This window comes from Hylobates moloch, unplaced genomic scaffold (genome assembly GCF_009828535.3).
Source record: "Hylobates moloch isolate HMO894 unplaced genomic scaffold, HMol_V3 SCAFFOLD_18, whole genome shotgun sequence".
Lineage (NCBI taxonomy): Eukaryota > Metazoa > Chordata > Mammalia > Primates > Hylobatidae > Hylobates > Hylobates moloch.
The window spans coordinates 14786502-14809887 of NW_026652293.1; the positions used below are offsets into that span (position 1 = coordinate 14786502).

The 23386-nt window shown below is 34.8% G+C and overlaps 1 long non-coding RNA gene across 1 annotated transcript in view; it reads right to left on the reverse strand.

The window, feature by feature from the left end:
• The window catches only part of LOC116457846 (uncharacterized), a 58527-nt gene that overhangs the window by 12466 nt on the left and 22675 nt on the right, over positions 1 to 23386 (reverse strand). The window contains exon 2 of the long non-coding RNA XR_004245119.1: positions 22757 to 22873. This is a non-coding gene — a long non-coding RNA (uncharacterized LOC116457846). The remainder of the gene's footprint in view (positions 1 to 22756; positions 22874 to 23386) is intronic.

Sequence of the window (23386 nt, forward strand, 5' to 3'; positions counted from 1 at the left end):
TGAGAAACAATAGGCAGCCCCAAAACAAATATAACATTTCCATGTTATTTCCACTTTAGTCATTTCTTATCTTAGCAGTGATATATCTTTTTAAAGTTTTATTAATGACATTCCTTAATACATCTGCACTATTTCAATTAACATTTGGTTCTGAGTCTGTTGCAAGGGGTTTCATCTGTTACATCAGGGCTACATCACAGCACTAAAACTACTGATTTTTTTTTTTTTTTTTTTTTTTTTTTTGGGTCTCGCTTTTTCCCCCCGGTGGGGGGGGGGGGGGGGGGTTCGGGCGCCCTCGAACCCCCCCAAGCCTTTTTTTTTTTTTTTTTTTTTTTTTTGAGACGGAGTCTCGCTCTGTCCCCCAGGCTGGAGTGCAGTGGCGCGATCTCGGCTCACTACAAGCTCCGCCTCCCGGGTTCACGCCATTCTCCTGCCTCAGCCTCTCCGAGTAGCTGGAACTACAGGCGCCCGCCACCACGCCCGGCTAATTTTTTGTATTTTTAGTAGAGACGGGGTTTCACTGTGGTCTCGATCTCCTGACCTCGTGATCCGCCCGCCTTGGCCTCCCAAAGTGCTGGGATTACAAGCGTGAGCCACCGCGCCCGGCCAAAACTACTGATTTTTAATAGCTGCATTACGGCACTGAAATGCGTTACCATTAAATATATGGTTGGAAATACAAGAATACATCAAGTACGAGACAGATAAACAGAGCACACAAATATATTTCATGATTTTAAGACAATATATTTGCTTTCCTTCTCCTTAACTATCTTTTTTATAAGTTATTGGGCTTCTTATGTAACTGCTTGCTGAATAAAAAAGAATTATCATGCAATTAACTACTACCGATTTATCTTTACAAGGTATTCAGTTGGAGAGAACATTGAAATGTTGTGTAGGACATGGGCCAATAATTTGTTTTTCCAAATTGTCGTACACCACAGCTGGTCATCTAGCATTCCCAGCCACTGACAGCTAAATGTCAATAGAACCCCCCAAATCATTGTGACGTCTAAGTAATGCCCACATGCAATTTCCAAACATTCCAGGATGGCAATGCAATGTTCACTATGAAAGACAGATCTCTATGTGGACAACCTTGTGCCCAAACCAGACTCATATCCAACTGCCTACTTGACAAATACCTAGTTGTTTTATTTGATAATTTCCTTTCCATACCCCCAACATCTAATCTGCAACACATCCTATTCACTTTATTTCCAACAGATGTTTTAAATACATTCAATTCTTTCTATTTCCACTATCACTTCTCTAGTCCAAGTCTTGATTAGTTCTCCCTTCGACCGATGTGGTAATCTACTATTTGTTTTTTAGTAGTCCATCGTTTATCCTTATTTCAAATACAACCACCAGTATAAACATTTTAAGACATACATCAGATCATACTACTCCTTCATGTAAAATCCTTCAATGAATTCCTAATGTGCTAGATTAAATCTTAAATTTTCCTACGGTTTGTAAGGCTTTTGATGACTCCATTCTGTTTCCTCGATTTCGCTACATGAATTCTTCCTTTGCTCATTCTGTTTCAGGTACATTGGCCAACTTTGTGTTTTTTCATGGAAACTGTTTTTGCACTGGGGTATCATTTTCTTTTCCAAGAATGCCCATTACCACAGTTTCTATTTGGTGTGCTCATTTTAATTCTATTGGTCTCAGTCCAAATGTTACCTTCTCTGACATGTTTTCCCTAATCATACCATCTAATTGGATTCTCTTGATTATTTGATATCTTTCTTTCCAAGTGTTCATTATATTGTCATTATTTGTGTACTCTTGTGTTTCCATGCTTTTTATTTTTCTTTTGTACCAGAAAATGTGTTCCACAAAAACAGGAAACTTATCTCTCTTGTGCTTCACCATATCCCCAGATTTTAGCAAATGGCAGAGCATCAATACAAATGTGTTAAATTAATAAAACATTTAAAAACTCCATCTATAAATCATATAGCAAAAAGCATTCTAAATTCTCCAAAATATGGTGTCTTTTAAATTTGTTTGATTAAAGCTTTAAAAGATAAAACCATTTCTTTCTTCTAATATTGATACTGAGAAGAAAACTAAAGTTGTCAAATACTTTTTGGATTGACATTATGAGCTTTTAGTGATGTATAAATCAGGCAGTAAGTTGGCTCAGAGATAACTCAAGGGTCCTACCTGTACATTGTCTCCTAATAATATAACTTCCATTTTGCCTACCAGGAATTATAATTCTGTAAAACACTGATTGATAATTTATCAAACAAGGCCTTGAAATGGGGAAAGAAGAATGGAAGTAAGTACTTTCCAATGAAATCTAGTACCTTTCCTAACTTGAACCACAGACTACAACTCTACATATGCCTCAGGCATCATGAAGTAAATGAGAGAAGATGAGTGCAAGAAATGTGTAGGGGGAGTGTGGTAAATCAGAAAGGAAAGGCAATGATACGTGAATTTATACACTGAGCAGACATGGGGAAAAGATTTAATATAAGCAACAAATTTAAAACACTTAAAAATGACTTCAATCACATTATCAACACTTTTTAAAAGTTCTATTTTAATTTTTAAATGGATTTTATTTTTCAAAAGAGTTTTAGAATTACAGCAAACTATTGCAGAAAATGCACAGTTCCTGTATACCCTCAGCACGTATGCATTGTCTCTCCCACTATTAACATCTTGCACCAGAGCAGTACATTTGTTACCATCAATGAGCCTACATTTACACATCATTATTACCCAATGTCATTATGTTAGGGTTCACTGTTGGTACTGTACATTCTATTGGTTTTAACCTATATATAACAGTATGTATGCATCCACCATTATAGTATTATATGGAATAGTTTCACTGACCTAAAAATCCTTTCTAGTCCACCTATTCATCCTTCCCTCTACCCTAATTTCTGACTACTGTTGATCTTTTCACTGTTTACATAACTTTGCCTTTTTTAGGATGTCATATAGCTGGAATTATATAGTACACAGCCTTTTCAGATTAGCTTCTTTATCTTGGTAATATACATTTAATGTTCCTCTGTGTTTTTTTAGATGGCTTCATATGTCATTTCTTTTTAGCACTGAACAATATTCCACTGTCTGAATCATAGGATATTTATCCATTGACCTCCTGAAGGGCATCTTGCTTCCTTCCAACTTTTGGCAATAATGAATAAGGCTGCTATAAGCATCCATATACAGGTTTTAATGTTGACATACATTTTCAGTTCATTTGGGTAAATACCAAGGAGCATGATTGCTGGGTCATATGGTAAGAGTGTGTTGAGTTTTGTAAGAAACTCCCAAACTGTCTTCTAAACTGACTGTACCATTTTGCACTCTCACCAGCAATCAATGCCTATTGCTTCGTTTCCTCACCAATATTTGGTGTTATCAGTGTTTAGGATTTTTGCCATTCCAATTATATTAGATGTGTATAATATCTCATTGTTGTTTTAATTTGAAAATTACTGATGATATATGATGTTGAGCATCTTTTCATATACTTGTTTTCCATGTGTATATTTTCTTTGTTGAGGTGTCTGTTCAGATTTTTTGCCCATTTTTTAATCTAGCTGTTCATTTTTTATTGTTGCATTTTGAGATTTATTTTGTATATTTTAGATAACCATCTGTTATTGGAAAAAAAGTCAATGTTTCTTTTGGTTATGTCTTTTGCAAATATTTTCTCCCAAACTGTAACAAATCTTCTCATTCTCTTGACAGTGTCTTCTGGAGAACAGAAAATTTTAATTTCAGTGAAGTCCAACTTATCAATTATTTCTTTCATGGATTCTGCTTTTGATATTGTATCTGTAAAGTCATTGCTATACCCAACGTCATGTAGATTGTTTCCTGTTATATCCTAAAAGTTTCATAGTTTCGAATTTTACATTTAGGTGTGTGATCCACTTTGAGTTAATTTTTATGAAGGGTGTAAGGTCTGTGTCTAGATTTAATTATTTCTGTGTAGATGTCCAATTGTTGGACACCATTTGTTGAACAGATTATTTTTTCTCCATTATGTTGCTTTTGCTCCTTTGTTGAAGGTCAGTTGACTATATAAATATGAGTCTGTTTCTGGGCTTTTTATTCTGTTCCATTGATCTATTTGTCTATTTTTCCATCAATATCACACTGCTTTGATTATAATGGCTTTATAGTAAGTCTTGGAGTTGGGTAGTGTCAGTCCTCCAACTTTGTTCTTCTCCTTCAATATTGTGTTGGCTGTTCTGGGTCTTTTCCGTCTCCATATCAACTTTAGTAACCAATGTTTTTTTTTAAAACTACACCTTCAGATCTCGTGACACTAGATGCATGTATGTCAACATACATTACATGTGTATATGATAGACATACTCTCAAAATTACTGTGAAATAGGTTTTAATCAATGGTATCTATTTTAAACATCAAGACAAATGACTTCTGAGTGGAAGTGCTCAATAAATACAAAACTATCATAATCATTGCCATCATCATTATTATTAAGAGCAACAATCTTTTCCACAGAGGTTGGAAACTCTGGTTAAGTGACTTGCCCAATATCAGAGCTGGCAAGTGTTTAAGAGGATTCAAATCCAAGTCGACTGACTTCAAGCTTAGTGTTATTTCCACTCCTGCATGCTATGAATGTTGAGGCAGTAAATGCACTCTTAAATCATTTTTCCCATTTTTTTAACCAGATAAAACTTCTATGACACCATGTAGAAAACAGTAGAAAATAGACTTTGCAATTAACTGAAACCTAGCTCCTAAGGGTGACGTTATTTAGCCCTATCCTTTCCCAAGTGTATAGAACTTTTTATCCTGCAGAAAAGTTAAAGCAAGTATGGCCTAAATAATATTATCATCTAGTTGGGATATTATTTCCATGGGATTTTCTCAACATTTGGGGGCTTTCAATAGAGAGTTAGACTGACGTACTAGAGGAAAGGATCATAGATTTTGGTCCCAGACTCTTTTTTTTTTGGAAATTCACTTGGTTATTCTGAGACTCCAGTAAAATACTGGAGGTGAAAATTCTCTCAAAACTGTAAAGTACAAGTGTACAAGTATACTACATTATAATTATCAACATGTCATTTTCTAAATTATAACTGTGTAATACTTGAAGCCAAATAGCCTATCAATAGTTGATTAATGAATAAATGTGATAAATTCTTAATAATTCATAACTTTTAAATAGTTATTATTTTTAATGTTATGTAAATAGATGAGCCATTTAAGCTATTAAAATACAAAGTGATAAAATGGTTTTTCTGTAGGGAAATTAATAACTAATTTGTAATTGTTTTATATTAAGTAAACTAAAATTATTTTATATTATGCAATAGAAGCTATTTTCATTTCATTGATTATATTTATGAAAGGTTACTATTTTAAGTATTTATAATATGCTAATGTGTATAACTAATGCATTAATTTTTGTAGTAAGATAATTTCAGAGTAAAAGGATAATAAAACAATGCAATAGAATTTATCTAAGAGAGAGATGTTCAGGTTTTTACTGGAGTATCAAGTGTTAACAATCTTTCTTAACTTCAACTGTATAAATGAACACTACTTAATATAGTCCTTTTCTTCTATATTGAATTATGTTTCAGTTAAAACTTAAAAGTTGGTATAACTGAAAGAAGAAAAAGGAAACAAATACATTTCAAACTAGTTTAAAAAATTATTTGAATCATTTTTGACATTAAAATATCTTACTATTTTTACAGACCAAATTATAATACGTGGGAGATCTAGAAATCTATTGAGAAAAATAATACATGTTAAAATAAAGCATAAGATAAAATTCCTGCACATGAACTATACCATTTTAGAATAAAGCTATGCAATTTACAAGGCACCTTTTATAAAGGCAGATGTATATTAAGCAAATGTTGAGTTGATTTGTTTGCAGGTGACATTCTACCTAATTGTCTTCTAGCTGTCCAGATGCCTAGAAAACTTTCAATACAACCTGTACTTTTTTTTCCCCATAGTTATAGGGGTACAGGTGATGTCTGGTTACACGAGTAAGTTCTTTAGTGGTGATTTGTGAGATTTTGGTGCACCCGTCACCCAAGCAATACACACTGCACCCTATTTGTAGTCTTTTATCCCTCGCCCCCCTCCGACCATTCCCCCTCAGTCTTCAGAGTCCATTGTATTATTCTTATGCCCTTGCGTCCTCATAGCTTAGTACTTCCCAAAGTCCCACTATCACCATGTCCTGATCAAAGAAAGGATGAGATCACTGAGCCATAAACAAACAAACAAACAAACAAAAACCCTCACTGTTGGCTTTGCTTGTCTTGGAGATTTCAAGGGCCTACAGAAGGCAGTCGTGAGAAATTCTGGCTGTTACTCTCACCTGTGAGAATGCCTCCAGAAGACACAGTTTTCCTTCCATAGGAAAAAAAAAAAAGAAAAAAAGAATCCAAAGAGAAATGTTAGAAGTTGGGGGAGGGTTTGCACTAAAAGGGAAGGGAATAAAGAACTGGTTTTGAGTGGGAGTTGATGCTCCTATTCCAGCTGCTGGTTTCTAATCTGGAAAATCCCCAGTATGCTTTTATTCCTTAAGTGACCCAAGAAGTATGCAGCTCTTGGGAGGAAACACATGTATTCACATGCAGATGCTCATATTTATGATTAAATATATTTACATTTATAATTAACTATAAATACATTACTTTAAGTTATTTTTCCCTCACTATTAACCTGTGGAGAACTTCCTTCCAATAATTTCTATAACTCTAATTTCCATCTCCTTCCTAAAGACTCAAGACCAATGCTTACTTTGCTGGGAAAGAGAAAAATCAGTTATCGTCTGACAAGAGACAGTTTGTAGATATTTTTCTAGTTACTCTTTCCTCTCCTTTTTCTTTCTAAGTTTGGTAGTGACAAATAAATATTAACAAAATAAACTCCTTAACAGCATGAAGATTTAGTAGTTATTATAAAAGCAGAGTTCTACCTGGGAGTGTTGCCAATTGCAGCAGAGAATGTGCTCACCAGTGTTTCTCTTCTTCCTGGGCACACTGCAGGACTCATTTCTCAGAGTCTTTGCAGGTAAGTGAGCCAATGGAGTATGAGTAGAAATGATGCTCCCCATTTCCAGACCTGACCTTTCGACCTACTCATGCTGCGTTTCATACTCTCTTTCTTTGATCATTTACTCAGCCAGGTGCAGAGGATTCCACGGAGAACTTTGAGGCTTTAGGAGAGAGACATATGAAAGAAGCCTAGGCCCCTGAATAGCAGTGCACAGAGAGCCTTTTACCCCAGTTACCTTCATTGGACTGTGAGAGGAGCAAGAAATAGATCTTTATTGTGTTAAATCAAGATGCTTAACTAGTACAGAAATTCAGAAAGAACTAATGGTTGTCATGATCCCAGTAGTTTGGGTCTCTGCCCCGCCTTAGCAAAAGAACGTTCTGATATATAAGAAATTGAGATTTCCACATAAAGCACAACCTTTCTCCCTGTGGCATCCAGACAGGAACTGCAACAGATGTATGCAGCTCTCTTCAGGCTCTCTTGAAGTCCAAGTCATTTATTACCCTCAGTTCCAGAACAATCATTTTCCAAATCTAGAAATCAGGACACATAATTAGATAACTCATAATTCAGAGAATGTGTCTATTCCTTCAGTCAAACTTCTTGTTCTATCACTTATTCATTTATACTTTTTAAATACCTTTTGAGTCATGCTATATGCTAGATACTGTACTAAGTGGTAGAGGATACAATGAAGCACAGGCTCTAGCACCCAGCGTAGTATTCTACAGACTGTAGGCACTCAACAAATAATTTCATGGGGTGAAACAGAAAACTAACAGGAAGTTAATTCAGGAAGACATGAGAAACACAGGGGGGTGCTCCCCATCCCCCTTGACGTAGAAAGGACACCTTGACATAAGAAATGCAGAAACAACGTCCTGCAGTCAGTACTCTCTATGTAAATGCTTTCTTATGATGTGAGACACTTTCTGGGATTGAGTGACACCAGAGATATGCAACCAGCCAATGTGTAGCTAACCTGATCTTGCCATCTCTGATTAACCACTGGATACACACACTCCTATATGATTAATTGTAAATTGGTTAATTAAAGCTCTCTGGGGTGTTTTCCTTCCTGATATTAACAACATAGTCAACTTGTCCATCCTAATCATTTTGTCTTTGAAAGAAAAATTGATTTTTAAAGCTCTAAAAGTTACAAAATTATTAGGTTATAAACTTTAATTTTATTATTACAAAATATTTTTTATTACAAATCATACAAGACTAAAATACCTTGATGATGTTTCTAATATTAGATGATGAGATGTCTAAACAATATTTCATTGCATTTTAATATCTAGGAGGCAAAAATTACCAAGCTTGTGACAAGGAGAATGCATTCTAAGCAAAGCTCAAAAATAAGAAGATGCTACTGCATTTTTTTTAACAGGAGCATTTAAATTCCTAATTTTCATCCTTTAAAAAAAGAGTTAATTATTTGTGTAAGCATTTGCACAATACAACTATAGAATATTTATAAAGTTTTTGAAGAAATCTAGCTAAAATATACATATTTGGGCATTTTCCCTTTGACATATATATGTACATGTATTTAATATTATATATATAATATATATTTACATATATGTACATATATGCACATGTATTTAATGTTATATATACATATATTTGCATATATGTACACATATGCACATATATTGGTGTAAATATTGCAGAAACTACACTATGAAATTTGAATAGTGTTTAAAATTTAATTTATTTGTATGTGCATTTTTGATATCCCCAAAATAAACCACTTAATAATATATTCTAAATATAATAAGTCTATACAATACATTTTTCTGCATAGATAAAGATAATTTTGGCAAATATTAACTTAGGCATATGTATGCAACGGCCAACCTAACTTTTTCACATTATCTCATTCCTCCACAAATATACAAATGCTCAGCAGTGTTTATAGTTACTGCCATGAAGTATTTTTGTATCTTCAAGAGTGCCTTTGGGTTTTTATCTGTAGGAAGGTTTTGATTGCCAAAAGTAGTTTCATCAACAGTGGAAATTAAAAGTAACCTTCAAGATCCTTTTAGACATGAGTAGGCTTTCTGGGGACAACTCTGTAGGAAAACTGACTGAAAAAGATAGGCTATTCACCAGACACTGAGCTGAATAATTTAAGTGTGGTGAGCTCAATCTCCTTTTATACTGTTTTCTCATTGAACATTGATTGAAATGTCATTAAAAATAATGAATGGCTAAATATATGTTACCCAAATTATTTCAATGCCTATTATCTAAAATGATCAAATGATTTTCATAATGGATGCCATTGTGAAAGACTCAGTTTTTTGCTCTTGCCTGTTCTTGCCGTTCCTGTTGTGATAACTCAAGGCACATTCATCAGACTCCATGTGAACTGGCTGGAGTGACAGTTGGTGAATCAGCAGTTGGCCAAATGATGAACTAGAGCGTAGTCTGTCATTCACATGTTTCTCTAGTGAGGACTAATCTTATCCCAGGAATGATGTAAACTTTTCTAATGTTATTATCAAGGGTTGAATTGAGCATTCAGGAAATGCTCCACATGCTATAATTTGGTCTTCTGAAAATTAGGTTCCAATCTTTGTGTAATTCATCTTTAAATATTTTGGCAAGAAACAAAATGTCTTTTTCAAATCCTTTTCTTTTTCTCCTCTGAAAATCATTTATCGGCCTATATAAACCAGAAATGCTGGCATGATTTGGTCCAAGCATACTATTTCCCTGCTTGTCTCTATGGTGGCATATTTCAATGATGTCAGTAGATTTCCATGACTTTACATTAGTGTTCACTTCATCCCTGCAGATGATCTATCAATTTTATTTTCTAATGACGTACCTGCAATGGCACTCTTTCTTATAGTATATGTCTCTAAGTACAGAATTCCTTCTAGCTCAGTGCTCTCATCTTGTGTTACCAAAAATGTAATTTTGAATGCTTTGGCTAACAAATGAAAATTGAATTTAGTATGGCAATCTATTTAAAGAAAACTCATTATGTATTTCTTTTTACCCCTGTAGCTTAACAAACTGGAAAATTTGAAGTAGCATCATGATCATCGTCACCAAAAGCAATAACAGCAGCATAACCACAATTTACATTAAAATGCCTAAGAGATATTTATGATTTATACTGGACCTCGTCAGTTAGAATCATATCTGTTGACTTCTTGATAGAAATCTACTTACAGTGTATTTATTTGTGTATTCTGGGATGTAGTAGACTCAAAATTAATTACTACAATCCCAGACTACATGGTGTATCTCCTCTCAAAAGCAAAATCATATTTTCTATCTCTACCAGTAGATAAAGATTTATTCATATCTCAATGAAACCTAAAAGGTTATTTATAATAAATGGAAACATTATGAACAAATGCCATACAATGTTTGGAATAGAAAGGGTCTTATTTGAAATGATATTTTTATTTAAAATACCTTTTTTACAAATGTTAATTTGTGGAATTAATATGCTAAAATTATGTGAAGAGTTTGCCCCAATCAAAATGTAACTCAATCATGGAATAGCATGCAAACCCTAACTAAATGTAAAAGAGAGACAGATTTAGGACTTTAATAATATAACATTGCAAAAATAAAAGTTTTTAATAAATGTTAGTAAGGCAAGTGAGTTAAAAGAAACAAATGTGTATACTTATGATACTGTATAAGGCTATAAAAATGTGTTTTTACTCATAGTGGCAATTATTTATTGATCTTTTAGAACTATCAGATAAATTGCATAGATGTTCTTATTTAACTGGAGATATAAATATATTTGACTGGGTCTTGCTCTGTTGCCCGGGCTGGAGTACAGCAGTGTGATCATAACACACTGTAGATCAAACTCCTGGGCTCAAGGGATCCTGTCACCTCATCTTCCTGAGTACCTAGGACTATAGGTGCCTAATACCACACTGGACCAATTAATTTTTTTTTTTTTTTTTTTTTTTTTGTAGAAATGAGGTCTTACTCTGTTGCTCATGCTGGTCTCAAACTCCTGCCTTCAAGTGATCCTCCCACCTCAGCCTCCCAAGTGCTAGGATTACAGGCATAAACCACTGTGCTGGCCTTATTTTATGTATTTTAATTATTACTATTATTATTTAGAGACAGGGTCTCACTCTGATGTCTAGGCTGGAATGCAATGGTGCAATCATAGCTTACTGCAACCTCAAACTCTTCAGCTGAGGCAATCCTCCTGCCTCAGCCTCCTACATAGCTGGGACCACAGGCATGTGCCACCATGCTCAACTAATCAGCCAAGATATTTTATATTTAGTACTTAACTTCATTTTCAAAACTTAAAAGACAGATCTTCAGTGATGTTCATAAAGTTCTCTAACTTCTGAGAGGTGATAAGTGGCTGAGTTTGGATACCAACTACAGTCTTCTGGGGAGGTAAAGACTGTACCTTCTAATAAGCTTGCTCTGCTGCATAGCTTAAAATCAATCAACTCAAATAATAGGAATCTTATGCAGTGTTTTTTGTTTGTTTGTTTGTTTTTGTTTTTGTTTTATTGAAATCTCTGTGTCGCCTATGCTGGAGTGCAGTGGCGCGATCTCAGTTCACTGCAACCTCCACCTCCTGAGTTCAAGAAATTCTCTGTCTCAGCCTCCCAAAATGCTGGGATTACAGGCGCCTGCCAACGCGCATGGCTAATTTTTTGTATTTTTAGTAGAGACGGGGTTTCACCATCTTGGCCAGGCTCGTCTTCAACTTCTGAGCTCGTGATCCACCTGCCTCAGCCCCCCAAAATGCTGGGATTACGGGTGTGAGCCACTGTGTCCAGCATTTTGTTTGATTTTTAAAATCAACTTTCCTATTAAATACTTGTAAAATAACCATGGTTTGGCAGGGAAACAGAGATCAATATTTTCTTCAAATGAGAGCAAATAGGTAGGCTAGTCCATCTGCAAATTATTTTCTAAAATTAGATTATCGTAAATAAAAATTGAAAATAAAAACTCAGTCAAAACTGAAAATTTTAGTCCAGTGGACAAGTTTCAAGACTAGTTCAGCCTCAACTTTAGAAAGGAAGTGACTATTTCAGATAATCTCTTCATTATCATCATTGTCATTTAGATTCCAAGAAAAGAGCCAATTGATCAAATAAATGGAATGGAAAAGTTAATTTATATACTTTTACACATCTCAAGTATTAAACACTTAAAATACTTTTCATAGAGAATAAGGTGTTTGTAGGGCAAACTAAATAAGCGATTTAAAAACAATTTGATATATCTCTTTTGATAAGTATTCTGGGTATTCTTTTGAATGTGATCTTTGTTTAATTCTAATGGTTGTTATATGGTAATCTGGAGTTCTGAAATGTTATGTACTTTTTTTTTTTTTTTTTTTCTCTCTTTTTTAACAATTTCAACTTTTATTTTAGATTAAATACGCATATGCAGATTTGTTACATGGTTATACTGCACCCAGGTAGTGAGCATAACACCTGATAGGTAGCTTTTCCTCCCATGCCCCCTCCCTACTTCTCCCCCTAGTAGTATGCAGTGTCAATTGTTCCCATGTGTATGTTCCTGTGGGCTTAATGTTTAGCTAATGTTTAGCTCCTACTAACAATGTGAGAACATTGATTTTCTGTTCCTGCGTTAATTCACTTAGGATTATGGCTTCCAGGTCCATCCATGTTGCTGCAAAGGGCACGATTTCTTTCCTTTTTATTGCTGTGCAATATTCCATAGTGTGTATGTATATTTTATTAATCCAGTCCACTATTGATGGACACCTGGTTTGAGTTTGTGGTCTCTGCTATTGTGTATAGTGCCGTGATGATGATCTTTTGGGTTTAATGATCTATATACCTAGAGGTGATATTGCTGGGTCAGAGTGTTCCCTTTTTTCCACGGCCTTGTCAGTATATGTTGTTTTTTGACTTTCTGATAATAGCCATTCTGACTGGTGTGAGTTGATATTTATTTAATTGTGATTTTGATTTGTATTTCTCTGATGATCATGAGCATTTTTTCCTATTTGTTGGCCACTTGTATGTGTTTTTTTTTGAGAAGTGTCTGTTCATGATCTTTTCCCATTTTAAAAATCAGGTCGTTTTTTGCTTGTTGATGTGTTTAAGTTCCTTATAGATTCTGGATATTAGGCCTTTGTTGGATGCATAGTTTGTAGACATTTTCCCCCATTCTTTTTTTTTTTTTCTTAATTTTCCCCCATTCTGTAGGTTGTCTGTTTACTCTGTTGATGGTTTCTTTGCTGTAGAGAAGCTATTTCATTTAATTATGTTTACTTGTCAATTTTTGTCTTAGTTGCAATTGCTTTTGGGGACTTAGCCAAAAATCCTTTGCCAAGGCTGATGTTGAAAAGGGTATTTCCTAGGTTTTCTTCTAGAGGTTTTATAGTTTGAGGTCTTATACTTAAATCTTTATTTCATCTTGCATTAATTTTGGTATATGGTGAAAGGTAAAGATACAGTTTCATTGTTGTGCATATGGCTAGCCAGTTATCCAAGCACCATTTATCGAACAGGAAGTCCTTTCTCCATTGCTTGTTTTTGTCAGCCTTTGTAATGGTTGTAGGTGCGTGGCTTTATTTATTATTAATGAGTTTTCTATTCTGTTCTATGGTCTGTGTATATATTTTTGTACCACTACCATGATGTTTTGGTTACTGTATCCTTGAAAGTATAGTTTTAAGTCAGAGAATGATGCCGCTGGCTTTGTTCTTTTTTGATTAGGATTGCTTTGGCTATTTGGGCTTTTTGTTTTTTTTTTTTTTTTTTTTAGTTCCATATGAATTTCAGAATAGTTTTCTGTAATTCTGTGAATAATGACATTGGTAGTTTTATATGAATAGTGTTGAAGCTATAAATTGTTTTGGGCAGTATGGCTATTTTAACAATTGATTTTTCCTTTCGATTAGTACGGAAAATACATGTTTTCCATTTATTTGTGTTGTCTATGATTTCTTTCAGCAGTGTTTTGTAGTCTCCTTGTAGACATCGTTCACCTCCTTAGTTATCTGTATTCCTATTTCATATTTTTTCGTGTGGCTATTATACATGGAATTGGGTTCTTGATTTGACTAACAGCCTGGACATTATTGGTGTATAGAAATGCTGCTGACATTTATGCACTGCTTTTGCATCTTGAACCTTTCTAAAATCATTTATTGCCCTAGTAGCCTTTTGATGGAGTCTTCAGAGTTTTTGAAATATGGAATAATATTGTCAGCAAAGAGATAGTTTGACTTCCTGTCTTTCTATTTGGATGCCTTTTATTTCTTTCTCTTGCCTGATTACTCTGGCTAGGAATTCCAGTAGTATGTTGAATAGGAGAGGTGAGAGTGGTCTTCTTGTGTTGTTCACATTCTCAAGGATAATGGTCCTAGCTTTTGCCTGTTCAATATTTATACTGGCTGTGGGTTTGTCACTGGTGGCTCTTATTATTTTGAAGTATGTTGCTTTGATGCCTAGTCTCTTAAAGGGATGTTGGATTTTATCAAAAACTTTTTCTGTATCTATTGAGATGATCATATGGTTTTTTCTATTAGTTGTGTTTATGTGGTGAATCACACTTACTGATTTGCATATGTTGAACCAACCTTGCATCCCAGGAATAAAGCTTACTTAATTGTGGTGAATTATCTTTTTGATGTGCTGCTGGATTTGGTTTGCTAGTATTCTGATGAGGATATTTGCATCTATGTTCATCAGGGATATTGGCCTGATTTTTTTTTTTTTGTCATGTCTCTGCCAGATTTTGGTGTTAGGGTAATGCTGTCTTCCTAGAATAAATTAGGAAGAAGTGCCTCCTCCTCAATTTTTTGGAATAGTTTCAGTAGGATCAGTACCAGTTCTTCTTTATATGTCTAGTAGAATTCGGCTGTGAATCCATCTGGTCTAGGGCTTTTTTTGGTTGCTGGGTTTTTATTACTGATTCATTTTTAGAGCTTGTTATTGGTTTATTCATATTTTCAATATCTTCTTGATTCAATCTTGGAAGATTGTGTTTTTTCTAGGAATTTATCCATTTCCTCTAGAATTTCTAATTTGTGCACATAGAGTTGTTTATACTATTGTCTAGGGGATCTTTTGTATTTCTTTAGGAACAGTTGTAATGTCATCTTTGTCATCTCTGATTTTACTTATTTGAATCCTCGTTTTTTCTCTCTGTTAATCTGGCTAGCAGTCCATTAATCTTGCTTATTTGCTTTGAAGAACCAGTTCTTGGTTTCATTGATCTTCTGCATTAATATTTGTACTCAATTTTGTTAAGTTCTTCTCTGATTGTAGTTATTTCTTTTCTTCTGCTAGCTTTAGGATTGATTTTATTTTTTTTTTCTAGATCCATTGGGTTCAACGTTTGATTGTTAATTTCAGATCTTTCTAACTTCTTTATGAAGATGTTTAGGGCCATAAATGCTCCTCTTAATACTGCATTAATTGCATTCCAGAGATTTTGGTAACTCGTCTCCCTGTTTTCTTTAATATCAAAGATTTTAAACATTTCTGCTTTAACTTTGATGTTCACCCAGAAGTTATTTAGGAGTATGTTGTTTAATCTCTATATATTTGTGTTGTTTTGAGAGATCTTGATATTGATTTCTACTTATACTGCACTGTGGTCTGAGGGTTTGCTTGGTGTGACTTCATTTTTTAAAATTTATTGAGACTTGCTCAATATGATGAAGCATGTTGTCAATCTTAGAATACATTCTTAGAATACATCATGTGCAGATGAGAATAATGTGTATTCTGTGGTTGTTGGGTGACATGTTCTGTAGATGCCTATTTGGTCCAGTTGGTCAAGTGTCATGTTTAAATCCATAGTTTCTTTGTTAGTTTTCTACCTTGATTATGTAATGCTGTCAGTGGGTTATTGAATTCTCCCACTATTATTCTGTGGGTGTCTAAGTCTTTTCATAGGAAAAAAACTTATTTTATGAGTCTGGGTCCTCCAGTGTTCGGTGCATATATATTTAGAATTGTTAAGTCTTCTTGTTGAATTATACCCTTTATCATTGTGTAATGTCCTTCATTGTCCTTCTACATTTTTATTGGCTTAAAGTCTATTTTTTCTTATATAAAAATAGTGGCTTCTTCTCTTTTTTCTTTTCTGTTTGCATGGTAGATCTTTCTCAACCCTTTACTTTGAGCCAATGAGTGTCATTATATATGAGATGGGTCTCTTGAAGACAACAGATGGTTGGGTCTTGTCTTTCCATTCAGTTTGCCACTGTATGTCTTTTAAATGGAGTGTTTGACACCACTTAATTCAAGGTTAGCATTGGTATGTGTGATTTTGATCCTGTTAGCTGGTTGTGCAGTTGCTTTAAAGTGCCTGTGGGCTATGTGCTTAGGTGTGTTTTGTGGTAGCAGGTGTTTTTTTGATTCCATGTTTAGCAGTCTCTAAGGACCTGTTGTAAGGCTGGTTTCTTTGAAACAAATTCCCTTAGTGTTTGCTTATCTGAAAAGGATTTTATTTCTCCTTCACTTATGAAGTTTAGTTTGGTAGGATATGAAATTTTTGATTGGAATTTTTTTTTCTAACAATGCTGAAAATAGGCCCTCAATCTCTTCTGGTTTATAAGGTTTCTGCTGAGAAGTTTTCTGCTAACCTCATAAAGTTCCCTCTGGATGTGACTTGACCTTCTCTCTGGTTGACTTTATTTTTTCATTTGTGTTGATCTTGGTGAATCTAATGACTATGTTCCTTGGGGATGGTAGTCTTAACATTGTATCTAGCTGGGGTTTTCTGTATTTATTTGCATGTCAACCTCTCTAGTGAGATTAGGAAACTTTTAATGGACTATATCCTCAAATATATTTCCCAAGTTGCTTATTCTCTCTCAGGAATAGAAAGGAGTCATAGATTTTGTCTGTTTATATAATCCCATATTTCTTGGAGGTTTTGTTCATTTCTTAAAACTTCTTTTCCTTTTTCTTATCTCTTTTTTTTTTTTTTTTTTTGGTCTGAGTTGATTTAAAGAACCAGCCTTTAAGCTCTGAGATTCTTTCCTCAGCTTAGTCTTTTCTGTTCTTAATACATCTAATTGTATTATGAAATTCTTGTAGCGAATTTTTCTAGAATTTCAGTTTTGTTTTTTTTTCTTAAAATGACTGTTGCTCTGGGATTATTTTACTGGATTCCTCGAATTCACTGGATTGGATTTCAATATTCTCCTGAATCTTGATGAGTGTCCTTGCCATCCAGATTCTGAATTCTATGTCTGTCATTTCAGTCATTTCAGACTGGTTAAGAACCATTGTTGGGGAGCTAGTGGACTCGTTTGGAGGTAAGCAGACATACTGGCCTTATGAATTAGCAGAATTCTTGTGCTGATTCTTTCTCATTTTGGAGGGTTGGTGTTCATTTAACTATGATATAAGTTGAGTATAGTCACTTGGCTTCATTTCTGGATGCTTTCTGAGGGCCAGGGCTCTGTATAGGATCTTTATGTATGGGTGAATTGTTGTGCTTGGTTTCGCAGGCATGTATGTTATTAGCAGGATAATTTTTGTTGTAATTTGGGCTGTGATGCAGTAGATGGTGCTTAGGAGTAATGGCTTATAGGTAGGCTAATACCAAACTGTACCACTTTATGTACTTCATTCAGTTTGCAGACGTGCTTTGTGGTTGAGGGGAGATACACTACTCCCTCACCAGGTCTGCTCATGGCCCAATGGGGAGCCCCCTTCAATCACTGGCACCATGTCCACATTTCTTTTGTTAGGTGCTCTGGGCCGTGGGGCTCCCTTAAGGAAAGGCTACAGCAGGGAGATATGCCACAGTCTTTCTGGAATGGTCCTTCAGAAGGAAGCTCATCCCACTTCCACCCTGGCCCAAGAATCTGTGCATCTCACCCATTGCAGTGCTTTTAAGATGGGGCGGGGCGGGGGGGGCTCCTTCCCTGCTCAGGTGCAGGCTACAGAGCTTGGCTCATTCTCCCCAGCTGTGTGCTGCATCCCTGGGGGCATCCCGTGGCTCAGGGTTGGGTTCTGGCTGTGCTGAGGGATCTGATGTGCTCTTGGGTTACCAGGAAAGTATTCATGTGGAACAGTGCACTCAGACTGGGCTGCAGAGGCTGCACTGTGCACTTGTTTCTGCAGAACAGTTAGGCATGGACCCTCTGGGGGCCAGTGGGCAGGAAAGGCCAGTAGGCAGGAGGGCTTATGGAATACATGTGCTCTAGTCCCACAGGGAAACCAGCCCTGCTCTCTCTTAGCTCAGAGGTCAGCTAAGGCCAGTGCCTCCCGGAGGTGCATAGAGATCCCTGCGGCGTGGCCATCTATGGCTGCTCTCTGCTGGAGCTGCCCAGTGAACAAATGCTCCCAGGCTCCATGCTGTCTGAAGGCTTGTCTCTGCCTGCTCCCTGGGAAGATCCTCCAGACAACTCATAAGTCCATGGGGGATGTGGGGTCCCCTGTAGCAAGGATCCCAGAGGTTCATGACAAGTGTGAGTCATCCTTCACTCACTTCTTTCCCAGGAACCATTCAGGATCAGGAGCTAGCCCTAGCATTCAGGTACCCCACATGGGGTTCCCAGCTTCCTCGCTGTTCAGTCTCAGCTTCAGCAACACCTCTTCATTGAGTTTGGCATTTTCTTTCTGAAGACATTCTCGAATTATGGTGGTTTACTTGATAATTTGGTCTCTCTGAATGGGAGCATTGCCTCCTGGCTGCATCTAATCAGCCATCTTGCTCCCCCTTCCCCATTTCCTGAACTTTTAAAGATGTCTAAAATGATCAACATTATCCAATAAATTGACCGAGCAATAATGCAATATAAGTATTTCGTAAAAGTGGAGAAAAGTGTAGAATGCATTATACATTAATTTGATTAATATAATAATATCAGGTTCAATTTGTAGAAATTTTGGTCATATTTAATATGACCAAAGATAAGAGAAATAGCAGCAATGATGATACTTTATTATTTCTAAGTACAATAGTATTTTAGACTTGTGGTTTGTTCTTTCCTCTCTTTTATTATATATATGGATATATAGATAGATACAGATATTTTATTTTGTGCTTCCAAAATAATCAGTCTGCTTAACTTATTTTTTCCCAATATTCTTACATTTTGCCTAACAGACTTGCACTTCTTTAAATTTGCATTTCCTTCTTATTCTTTTTTAGTCTTTCTCCAATTTGCTCTTCTATTTTTAACATATTTGATTTCTTTTTTTTAATTCTAGAACTTATTTTTTAAAAAGTATGAATAAAATTCTCTTTGTCCTCTGCTATTTTCCCCTATTCAGTCTGTAAGAACTACTCATTTCCACCATATTAGAGCTTAACTACTCCAATGTCCCTATTCTCAACCCGTTGTCTATAAAGCCAGTGAAAAATAGCAAATTCAAAACATCTTTCCAGAACACACATCGGGACCAAGAATGTATATCTTTAAATGTATAGTACAAAAATTGTGACATATAGATATGAATAGAGTGAGTATCAAAGGTGATCAGTAATCAGAAGATTTTGTGTGTATGTGTTATGTACGAGTGTGTGTGTGTGTGTGTACATAAATGTGCATGTGTGCCATTTTAATTTTAATTTAACAATAAATCAACTAAAATTGGTGGGTGGAGGCTAGTTATTTATTCAAAGTGTATCAAGATAGAGATAAGTAAATAATATAGTGAAAGATAAAACATCTATCTATGTAGATGTAGGAATGCAAAGAAACAGTATGAAAACACAAATGGCAAATCAACTTCCTTAATGTTTATAGCCTACATCATTCTGCTTGTGTGTTTTAAATTTCATCATGGGTTTAATGAAAGGTATAGAAGAAACTGCAAGGCAGGGTTAGAAAGCAGAGCACACTGGGGATTCAGAAACTATGAACTATCTGAACCAAGTTAAGAGATTTGGTCGAAGAGATTTTATCTACAAGGGGAAGATTAAAGATGCTTAACGAATTTGAAATATATGACCAAAGGCTCTTTGCCAGCTCTTCTCCAGCTTGTTCTAGACCAGACAAAGAACTTCATTTAAAGTACAGCATGAGAAATGATTCTGATGAAAGAATTTGTTAAATGCTGTTACAGAAGTCAAGTACAAGGTCCTCAAAGTCATTAATCATAGAATTTAGATTTACTCATTCATGGTTGTGTCTGCTTAGTCCTCCTTGTAACTTAGGTTTATTCCATTTTAGTGATTTTATGTGGTTTACTTTAGAAAAAATTGCCTTAATGATCCAACTGGACCAAAATAATATGATCATCTTTAAAAGCCATTAAAATGACATTCAAAATCTAAAAGTGAGTGAATCAGTGATCATGAGGACATTCAAATATTGCATCTCAGGCCTCATCAAATCCATTGATAGCATATTTTTCTCTAAAACAGTAATATTTAGGCCAAAATGGTTCAAGCTATTTTGATCATTTATTTTTTTTTTATCTGGTCTGGGACCCTGGGCCCAATGTCTTACTGAGTAAAAATCAATTGCTAGGAATTATACTAAAATAAGTACACAATATTGGAAATCAGAAAACAACCTGATCCTTGAGCCAATCTTCAATACGTTTATGGTGCTGAGTCTTACTTTCCTTAGCTATAAAATAAGAGGATTGGATTAGATTCCTACAAGTGGTTGCTCCCATTTTAATTGCTTTAATCCTAGGAATCTACTATATTTAAAAATCCAAAAGAGCTGTATTAAAGGACAGTGTGACAATGTGACTATGGACGTTGTAGAGAGTTTTAGACAAGTCTTAAATGTTTGCAATATAGCCATCCTGCTACATAAAAGTTTGTCTCCCAGAGGATATTTCTAAATCATTCTTTGGCCTGCCTTGGCTCTGGGATAGACCAAATAAGCATCTTGCATGAATTGTGCATGCTTGTAAAGCACACAGAAATATGTTATTAGAAAGTAGTCTTTAACCTAAATAGAAAATCAGTAAAGTAATATTTTAAATTATCTTGTAGCCTGATGAAAATTCAATTAGAACATGACACCAAAACATTTAGGAAATGAAGAAGTTTTCTAAGTACTTTAAAAAAGGAAAGAGAGATTGACTCTTCATATGTTCAAGAAGTAATTGGGAGAGTTATGCGAATTGGAGGAGGCCTCAGATGTGAAAAGAACTAGGCTTCATGTAAATGAAATGTATAATGATGGCTAAAACACGTACAAATCAGACAGCACCTTCCTGAAGTACTTAGGCCAGGGGAAAGAAGGAGAAGAAAGAAGATAGTGTTCAAAATGTTTGCTTAGATATTGATTAGAAGGTAAAATGTCAACTGGGCTAACTTTCTTGCTAGACTAGGCACCTAGCAAAAGGGATCCCATGAAATAAGCAAAAAGAAGTAAAGAACATGCACATCAACTATTTGTAAGTGACATGGTCTCAAGTTAGTGATTGATATACTAAGAGTGTTTGCCTTTGAGATGTTTTTCCCCAGTAATAGTACCTAGATTGCTTGAAGAAATTACCAACACACTTAAAATATTATAAATTCACTAGATGAATAGAACAGAATGAAAGACCAATGAATTATGCTTTTAATGAATTTATTTCAACTTTGTTGTCATTTTCTACGTCACACTTCTTTTTTCCACGTATATTTTATAGCGAAAACACACATTTTTTCCGTGTGGGTGAGAATTTAGATAATAGCCACAATATTATTGTTGAAGTATGTTTTTCAAAGTGTTTACAATAAAATGACTCTGGTGGTATATTACAATATTGTGAAAGAATAATAATAATGATCATTAAAAACAGAGTAATGAACAAAACCAGAAGCCACAAAGAAACCTTTCCAAGAGAGCATTTCCAACATTTTATTTAAGGATGAATATATTCTTATATTTCCTTATATGGAGAATAATATATATGACATGCTGGAAGAAGAATAAAATAACTTAAAAAAAAGAGAAAGAGAATGAACCAAACACAGAATGTACTTATTTTTGTTACTGTTCAAATTATTATGATGGGAGTTGCACCATAATGTTTAACAAGCACAAGCTTCAGACTCCATCACATCTGGGTTCAAAGCCTGAGCCCTAGGGGCTTGGCCAAAAGCCTCAATCTATGTGAGTCTGTTTGCTCATCTATAATATGTGGATGGCAGTTCTGAGCTTATAGAATTTTCATTATAATTAAGTGAAATCACAAAACCAAATCAGTTCCTCTTAAGTGAGAAAAAGTGGCAAACTTTGTTCTTACTATTTTAATATTTATTATGAATGTTTATACTTACTACCTTTTTCAATATCTATAATTAGAAAATAAAAATATTTCCATTTCAAGGCATTCAATAATAGCTCTGTTAGCTCATAAAATGTTTCCTTGAGTTTCCTTTGGTTTGGTAAACATTTTTTTTTAAACTTTCATTGAGATTGCTATGGTTTTCAATATGATAAAGTGTAGGTCTCTATTTTAAACATCTTTTCTGAGAAGATATGTAGCTATGTGATTTGCAAAATGCACAGCTTGTAGGTCTTTAACTTTAAAACATTTCCCTTCTACCCTCTGCCTGCAGCCCTTCATCTCTCCGTTTCTTGGTCACCAGTTGAGTACACACTCTCTGGTTTTAAAATGTTATCTATGTAAATTCTTCTGCCACAGCTGGACAAGATGCATTCAAGAGTTTTTCTGTTTCCTGTGTGGTGAAGCAGCTTTCCCCTAACGACTATTTCCCATCAGTACCACAAAGACCTACCTCTTAACCACTGTTTCAACGGTTTCTTACCACTTCCACCTTTCTATAGAACATTTCATTTGGAAGGAGAGTCACAAATACTTGTTCACTGGGCTGTTCAGACTGATAACATCTCTTGGGACTTGAACATTGATGAACAATTCTCATCTGGAAACAAAATTCAACTGTCAAACATTGGCAAATAATACCAGAGATGAAAACAAACTCTTTTCTGTCTCAGTGTCACCATAAGATAATTTGTCTTGCTCTCTTAGAGAATAAAATTCTTTACCTTTTTTCTAAAAATCAAAGTAAAAACATTTCATTATTTATCTATTTTGCTTACTTTAGCAAAAATTTTAATACATTTGGATTCTAAGCATGTGTTTTACTGATAAATACATTAAATTGTTATTAGAAACTTTAGACCTAAGAATAGAAAATCAAATGAGATTGACAAACATGGTAACATAGGCTTCATTTTTTAATGAGGAATGAGAGAATTCTAGTATTTTATTCTAATACAATAAATAATGTCAAGACTTTTCTTTACATGTTCAGGATTTTTCATCTAAAAAAAGACCCATGTTAATTATTAGCTGCAGAAACAAATTATAAGTATTATGTCTACATTTCTTATAAAGAAATAATATAGCCTTTAAAAATCATAATTATTTTACC